Source organism: Caretta caretta, chromosome 3 (genome assembly GCF_965140235.1).
Source record: "Caretta caretta isolate rCarCar2 chromosome 3, rCarCar1.hap1, whole genome shotgun sequence".
NCBI classification, from domain to species: domain Eukaryota; kingdom Metazoa; phylum Chordata; order Testudines; family Cheloniidae; genus Caretta; species Caretta caretta.
Genome location: NC_134208.1, coordinates 9,966,942 through 9,976,185, shown reverse-complemented (window position 1 = coordinate 9,976,185; position 9,244 = coordinate 9,966,942).

The following is a 9,244-nucleotide window of genomic DNA, read 5'->3' as shown; positions in this document are numbered from 1 at the left end:
ATTTTCCCTGCAAGTGCATTGTTTAAAAATAAATTTAGCGGCCCTGTTCATTATTGGCTGTTTTAAATTTAATTGAGTTTAAGTAACTTTGGCTATTTCAAGGGCAAAAAAAAAAAAAAGAGAGAACTTCCTGTAAGCACCAACCTTTTATTTATGAATTGTGGTTCACCGAATGAATTTTCAGAATTAAAGGGTCTATTGGGTGTGTGTGTGTGTGTGTGTGTGTGTGTGTCTGTCTGTCTGTGCACGCGTGCCTGTATATTCGTGCATATAGAAATAGATACACGCACACATGCTGTGTAAGAGCACTCATATATATGTTTTAATATGTATGCATAAATTTTGAATTCTAAAGAGCTTTTGGAGATGATGAAGACGACTGTTTCGGGGTTGAGGTGCCAGCAATCTGGGGGGCTCAAAATAAACATTTCTTGAATTATTTTGTTTCCATCTCCTGGGCAAATGGGGATGAAAGCGCATCCGTGGTCCAAATTCCTCTTTGAAAATATTGCACATCGAATCTTTTTCTTTTCTTAAATGAGCGTGGAAGCCAAATTCAGGGCTGGCGTAAATAGGTTCACCTCCACTGACTTGTGTGCAGCCATTTACACTACCTCTGCATTTGGCTGTAGAACGTCCCTTGGGATTGTGCAAAATTCTGTTCCTGGATCCCAAACTGTGGACAACTCACCGGTTTGGGTGGGTGTCTTTATAAATCGCAAGTTTAGGGCCTAGTTCATCAGATGGATTGCTATGGTGTGCAGACTTCTCAAGCTAACCTGGACCTAGTTTGGACAAAGTCAGGCCTGTTTTGTGGCACTAAAAGTGCCAAATTATAAGGAAGATCTGAGCAATGACAAAATTCTCTTTCAGTTTAAGAAAATCCTGAGACACAACGTGTCCTGAGTGGAGTAAAGTGGTTCTGCCTATAACATGATAATACCCTACCAAATGGGTGGGGGAACCAACTATGTCACTGAATGACATTTCTCTAAACAAAACTTGTTACCTCTGAGTACAGTGAGAGTTGTGTCTGCTCTATACATCTCTTCCAAATGGACCTAGATGCATCCGCCCAAAGAAGAATGCTTTCTTGTTACTTGTCACGCTGAGGCAAATATGCTGCCAGCACAAAGCGGTTACAGCTCTACTGCCTGAAGTGGCGTTAAAGTGTTTACACAAGTGACAAATTTGGCCCTCTGTTGTAGAGATGTAGGCCCCAAATCTATTTTCAATCCCCCATAATCCAAATAATGAAATGAGGGTTAAACCTCTCACGCATTCAAAACAAATTCTCAGATTTCCCCGCTAATGTCCTTGTGTCACTGACCAATCGGAAGGAGGGTAGCTCAACTTTTCAGTCCTAGCTGTGTTCAGTATCAAAACCTGTCACCACAGCCAGAGCCCCTCGTCCCCAAAAGCAACAAGGGAACTATCTGAACCCTTGCCACTTCTTCCTTTCCCTCCCCTCCATGTTGGAAGCAAATGTTGTTCTTTACAAACGAGTAGGGCCCCAGAATGAAGTAAGACGTTGGAAGGCGCAGCTGATGATACACATCATCCATTCGCATTAGGAATTGATTTGATTTGATTTTCGCTCCCAGGGAGGAATTACCATCTTTCCAGGGTCAGATTCTGCTTTTTGTTACACTGTTGTGAATTTGGAGGATCTCCATTTGATTTCAAAAGATCTACTTTGAATGTAGACTGCTGTAATGGAGATCAGACCCCAGACATTCCCAGATTTCTGCCCTCCCCCCCTCCCGCCCCCCACAAAAAATTACTATTGCAGTACTTCACCCATTTTTTAAAATAATCTGATTTTAAGAAACACTGAAGACTGACCAGGAGTTGGGCAATTTACCATGGATAAATATTAGGGGCCTGCTTCTCATTTACACTAAAGCCCCTTTGCCACTGCTCTGGAGCCTTAAAAGGGGCGTAAATGGGTTTAAACCCATTTTAAAGCCCCTTTACATTACCTGAGTGCATAAAACAGCTGTGGTGTAAAAAAGAATCCGGGCTGAGATGTCATCTTTTTTCATTCCTGATAACAGCCTATCAGCGATTGTGACCTATCTCGCGTAGAGGCGTGAATCTGAAAGTCGGGCATAACAGAAACTGTAGCAACAACCAAGCGGGAGCCACCATTTGACTTTTACTTTTAAAAGATCTGTGTGACACATACTCAGAACAGGACTCGAAGGGCGTGTCTAAACGGCGGGGTAAAGCGCTCTACTGGAGTGTGAGTTCTAAAGGGCACTGATGTCTTGTGTGTTCATTGGTTCACGTAGGCCCTGCGGGTGCACACCAAAGGTCCTTGGGAGCTTTAACGTGGTGCACACCACTATGTTAACGTGCACTAAGGAACTTTCTGTGCACACCAGCAGGGTCTACACAGACCTCGTCACGTTCAACATATTATTGAGTTTTGTAGATTAAGCCCTCCTAGCGCGCTTTTCCCTATGGTGTAGACAACTCCTGGAGTCACATGGTTGATTTGTCCCTTAGGATCTTCTTGATGTAGGTGAAGTCTCAGCGTAGAAATTTACACTAAAAGCCAAATTTTTCCCTTAAATACAAACATGTAACTCCCAAAGCGGATTGAAATTTTGTGCCTCCAAAAAATCTCCCATCAGAACATGTGGTTTCAACAGCATTTTTCAGTTTGCCAATTAGGAGAATCAAAATGAAACACATCTGTCTCTTTTTCAGCAACATTTTAAACAAAGTGACTGTTTTTCATTTTTGAGTATCCTTGCAAAGCAGCCTTTTCGTTCTGAAATGCCGACTTATTTCTTTTCCATCCACTGCGTCGACATTTTCTGCTTCAATGTTTCTGATTCAAAGTTTTGTGCCATATTTTGGCGCAAAAATGTTTTGGATATTTTGGAAAACAACAAGGAGTCCGGTAGCACCTTATAGACTAACAGATTTATTTGGGCATAAACTTTTGTGGGTAAAAAAACACTTCTTCAGATGCATCTGAAGAAGTGTTTTTTTACCCATGAAAGCTTATGCCCAACTAAATCTGTTAGTCTTTAAGGTGCCACCGGACATCTTATTGTTTTTGTGGCTACAGACTAACATGGCTACCCCATGATACTTGGATATTTTGGATTTTTCTTAGGACTGAGACTGGAAAGTAATTTCACAATGTCCAAAATGTGCGTGAAAGGAAGATTTCCTATCTATTTCTGGTAGTAGCCATTGGAGGCAGTGGGGTAAAGCCGGATCATTCCATTGAAGCTGATGGAATCACGCTGCTGTAAAACCAGTGTGAGATCAGAATCAGGTCAGACTGTGGGGATCCCCACATACACTTGAAGAATTGTAGAAATAAATCTTCATCCATTGATCCTTCACTAACGCTTCAACCCCATGTCAAGTGCCACAGAGAGTACTTATCTCTCAATCTAGGCTGAGCAAAGGGGAAATAGCGACCTAGTAGGTGGCTCTTTTAATTTTACTAATATCAATGGTATCCCTGTTTATGCATTTGAAAGCAGTTTCATGCATAAAGCAGAATACATGGTGCCAGAAGATCTAGATTTATTCCCATCTCTACCACAGGCTTGCTGTGTGACTTGGGACAAGTCACTGAGATCTCTGCCCATTTCCCCATGTGAAAAATAGAGTTAGTGAGACTTGCCTACCTCACAAGGGTGTCATAACAATGATTGATAGATTGACTAGTTAATTAATGTTTGGAAAGTTGTTTAAGATCCTCGGCAGTATAAACTGACAGGATCTTTTAAAATGAATTCGAACCCCAAGAACAGTACTGATGAGTCCTGAATTTTTATATCATTACAAAACTGGCACATCTTTAGAGAATAGCACAACTTAATATTTATATTTTTAAAATGTCATTTTTATTTGGAAAATTCAAAACCAAGAAAGTATTCCCCCGCTTTAGCCCTCAGATGGATCTAGTTCAAAGAGCACAAATACGGTCTACCTGCCATTTAATAGTGCTTATGGTGTCAGAGCAGTTGACTGGGAATCAGGACTCCTGAGTCCTTTTTCCTGCTTTTGCCGCATAGTTATTATAATCATTACCTATTATTTGTGTGCTGGGAACACTTGAGGGCCTCAGTCAGATCTAGGATCCCATTGTGCTAGGCACTGTACAAACACAAGGAAAATATGGTCTGTGCCCCCACAGAGCTTACAGTGCAGTTTTAGTCATTGTGTGATCTTGGACAAGTCACTTATCCTCTATTTGCCTGAGCTGTAAAATGGGTACACAAGGATGATGTGACCCTCACAAGGAGGAGGATTATTTAATCCATGTTAGTAAAGTGCTTTGAGACTTTCAAATGAAGGAGACAGTAGAATTGCCCAGTGTTGTTCTAGAATAGCACTAACAAGTCAGAGTAGTATGCTGCATCCCATTACCTTTGGTAGACTGGGATAGGGCTGGGTTGGTCTGATTTCAGGGGTGAGCTTGGAATTAGAGTAGGAGCATTGTTGCCCACATACGGGGTCACACCAGGTTTGAATGTGATGCATTTCCCCACCATCAGCAGTGCACTCACTTCCATTTGTAAAGCAGTGGGATAGTGCGAAAGGAGGGCAAGGTAGGTGGAGAACTCTACTGAGTTAGGAGAACATCTTTTTACCATGGAATCAGAGAAGTTAGGGATGGAGAAGACCTATCAGGTCATCAAGTGCATCCCCAGGATTGTTCAGGATTGTTCCCCACACTCTATTCTCCAAAGCTTAGTCCCTGCTGGTGTTGAATGTTCCAGAGAATGGGGTTCCATCAGAACCAGCCCTCTCTGTCAAGAAGCTTTCCCTGACAATTGGTCTAAATTTTCCATAAAATTGGTATATTTTTGCTAATAGTACGACATCCAGTCATGTTAGCGTCTTGAATCTTGCCTTAGCATTCTTGGCACTTGGTGATTATGCATCATAGTCCATTCTGATGCCAATTCAAGCCCAAAATGAGGACCCAATTTCCATAGCTAATGTTGCCCTTCAAATGCTATCCTTATGCATTACAATTTACTGGCAAAGATGCCCATCAAGAGAAAACATGCCTCCTTCAGGAATCCCAAACAGGGGCAAGTACTAATCAGCAGACGCCTCCAATGCACCTCCATGTTCTGACGAGCACAAAATGATCAAAGTGGCAGATCCCAGGAGGGAATAAAAAAAGGATATTTCAAGCCCTGCCTTTGGCACCCTGCGCTGGCATTTCAACCCCATTTTCTAATTTTGCAAGCAAGTTTCACACCTAGATCTTGTGATTGATGATGATTCCCTACGACTCCCTTTTGTTTGAGCTGACAAAGAGAACATGCTGTGTGGGCCTGATTCTACTCTCGCTTACAACAGCACAAATTCACTGACTTCAGTGGATTTACTCTTGATCTGGTGTGATTTAGCTGAGGGCAGAACTAGGCCCACTCGTCTTTCATCTGAACCAGCCTTCTAAGGTTTCAGTCGGTCAGAAAGGGCAAGCTAAGTTACATCAATACAAATGCAAAACTGGTGCTATTACCTAGCAAACAGTGCCTGTGAATCTTTTGTTTTATTTTTAAATCACCAAGCGATTACCTTCCTCATAGGAGGTCCCTTAGTTATATAGGTCATGTGAGCTGTAGCTCACGAAAGCTCATGCTCAGATAAATTGGTTAGTCTCTAAGGTGCCACAAGTACTCCTTTTCTATTCAACTAGTTGTTTCACAGGAGGGTTCTGAGTATGTTCTCTGGCTCATTCGATTGGCTTTTCCTCTTTTTTAAAGTTATTTTGGGTCAGGTGTGCGTATGCATGTGTGTGCGTGTGTGACTTTATTAGCAAAAGAAATACAGATAGAAAGTTTGCAGCTCTAGAGGTTTTGACTGAGTAAGGAGTGCATAAGGACCACAGGATTTGGCCCAGGGAAAATAAGGTGCAGATTCCTGATCTGAGTGTAAATCCTAAGTGACTTCGCTGAAGCAGCCAAGGTCACAGTCTGAGCAAGACACTTTCTTTGCAGCTCTCTTGTGCGCTGGAGGGTTGGAAGTTTCAGCTACGATTCGGCACAGTGATGAGGGGGCCTCGTTAGGTTTGCTGAGCACCTTCAATGTCCATTTACTCTGGTGTGATTGAGAGTGCTCAGCACCCATTAGCAGGCAATCAGCAAGATCAAGCCCCTAAGATCAAAGATATACTTCTCCTTACGCCATTGCTTTTATTAAAAAAAATATGGGCCTTTGTCTTGGAAGGATGTAGAAATCCAAAGTGCTAGACAAGCGTTCTCAGATTCTTTTAATGTTCTCCTTAAAGGCCCAAATCTGTTCTCAATTGCACCAAGGTACCACTAAATCTGAATTAATTCCACCAAAGTCATTGGAGTTACTTTGAGACTTGCACCAACTTTCTTGAGATCAGGATTTGGCCGGGCCCAAAGTGTCCTCATTAACTCTGAAAGGTGTTTGTTCACCATGGCGAGGTTAGGGCAGTGAAGACAGACCATTAACTTCTCAAAACCTTGTGGTGCCTTTTCTTGTGGTGCTTACCGTTCACAGAACTCCAGTCAAGGCAACCACTCACAGGAAACTACAATGCCAGGACTTTTCCTCTGTGTTACGTGCCAGTGCAGTAACAGACTTTAATGTATACATATATAAATATAGATAGATAGATAGATAGATCATATAGTTATAATTATATATATAATTGAGGTTCTGATGAAGCTGTACGGGGAATCGGCCATTCCTCTGCAGAAATATATACCACTCCAGTGAGATAACAGCTGTCTGACAAGGCTCAACATTCTGTAGAGTGTTAAAATCCACAGAAGGGTTTGCTTTCCTTTGAGTGAACTGTGCGTTGGTTTTCTATCCCCCCCTCACCCCCAAACATGCTCTGTGAAAGTTGCTGTTTCACCCAAAAACAATTTCTTCAAATTGTCATCAGCCTTTACAGAGGGACCCCCTGATCAAAGGAGGCCTCCAATTCTCCAAAGGCCATCAGGGAAGATGAGTTTAAAGGACCCAACCCTGCTCCTGATGTTGTAAAAGGTCATTTTCCTGTTGACAGCAAAAGGAGTTTGGTCGGACACAGGGAGTGTGTAATTATCATGCTCATGTGACTGGTGCAGGAACTGCGGCTGTGATGAACATAAGGGATGCTATGTCACTTTGGGCACCTACTCCGTCACTAGAATGCCACATGTGTCATTCCATGAGGTTTCGCACATTGACAGAAGTGCAGACAGTTTCAGCTGATGACCAGTTGAATGACAATTCTGAGACAGCAACTTGATCTACTTTTCTATTTAAACATCCTCTTTTCTGTTCTGCTTGGGGCAAGTCCAGTCCTGCAGCCCTCACATGAGAGTAAACGCAACTCACTTTTACTCACATGGGTATTTCTGCCTGACGTCAGTGGGAGTTTTGTCAGAATGAGGACTGCAGGGTTGGGTAGCGTCACCTTGTTTTTCCCTCTCTGTTGATACCTTAAAGTTTTGTCGAAACCATGGTACTGTTTCAAATGAAAGGATGTTGAGTGATGCTATTTTCTATTAAAGGGAACAACACCAATAATACTGTAAAAGGTGCTAGAATCAAACCTCATTTTATATACTTTGGTTCTTAGAAAAAAAAAAATACACAGAATTCTTCCTGTGCAGCCTTACTGTAGATTGTTATAACCAACTGTTTATCCAAAAAACAAAAATTTTAAAAAAAGTGAAAAGAAAAAGACAAAAATGCAGAGACGCTGTATAAAGTGTAACAAAAAAGACTTTCCTATACAAATGTAAATGATCAGACATATATTAAAATGCACTTGAGGCAGACAGCAAGCATGAAAAGCTTTTGAAGTATTTTGTTTTTAAATACATAACTGTCCTTTAATTTGGCTAGGTGGGAGGGTGAAAGACCAATCTATTTGCATTTCGGCTTAATTCCATTGCTAATTTTAGGGAATGAAGGGGACACGGAGGTTAAACTAATTAGCAACAAGTGATCCTGGAAATATTTTTGTCAAAAGATTTTTTTATTTATGATGATGAATTACTGTTCTTACCCTTTTAATTTCTCAAACGCTTTTGAAAGCCTTGTTGTCTGCCATGGGTGTTTAGCATATAACTCTTACCTCAAGAATGCTTAAAAAAAAGTCAATTGTTTTTTCCCATCTCTGGAAAAATTAAGAAAAACAAAATCAAAAACAACAAACAAACACACAAGGCAGTGACCGAATGAAAGGAAAGAGGGAAAAAAAAGAAAAAAAGACGTTGAATTACAGGTTTGGTGATCAAGCCAAACCATTCCTGGTGCTTACCCCCTTTTTATGTTGCTAAAGATCAAAATTACATGAGATGGGTTTAGACAAGTTTATGGTTTTAGGATGTAGCAAAAAATGTATTTAAAAAGAATACAAATGTGCATGGAAAAAAACTATGATGGAACATTTAAAGAATGGCTGTTTTAATGTCAGGTGTTTAATGTTAGCATGTGTGTGTGTGTGTGCTGTAAATACCTTTTCATGTGTGACATGTACAGTTGACTGAGGAAAAAAAACATATGGAACCGAACTAAAAAAAAAAAAAATATCAGATGCTATTTTATCAGATGATGCACTTTTTCACCTTGATGAGAAGCCACTGTTCACAACTATGCAATCTTCCAGTTTCTCTCTCTATTCTCTCTCCAACCTCAAATTTCCAAACTATTTTCCATATCCCAAACCGTTTTTTCTTTTGTACAAAGAAACACAAAAAGTTTCAAACTCTGGTTCAAGGTGAGAGTGCTACAGTGACGTTTCTCAAATTATAAGAGCTAACAAACAGTCAAACAAAAGGGTTTTGTTTTGTTTTTTTTAAAAAGGAGACTCAGACATGATCTTCTTTTTGTTCTGTAAATGAATTGATGTTTTCTACATGTGCCAGGTTTCTGTTGGCTGTTTGGGGGGTTCTTTTATTCATTTTCTCTCCATTTGGTTTCAGAATTTAACAAAAAAAAGCTGGTTTTGTATTGTAGGTATTGGGGAGGTGAAGACGAAGGTGAAATTTGGCTTAACCTCAAATGTTTTAATACGTGTGTGTGTGTGTTATATGTATATAGTTTTCTACATAGAAAATTTGACACACTTTATAACGCACTTTACGACTTGTATAAAGTTGTCTAAATGGAAAATGTAGTGGATATTATCTAACTTTCAGATACAGAGTTTTGATTATGAGGAGCTCAGATAATTGAGGATCAAGTGTGTGTATACATTACATAGGATGTAGTATATAATATA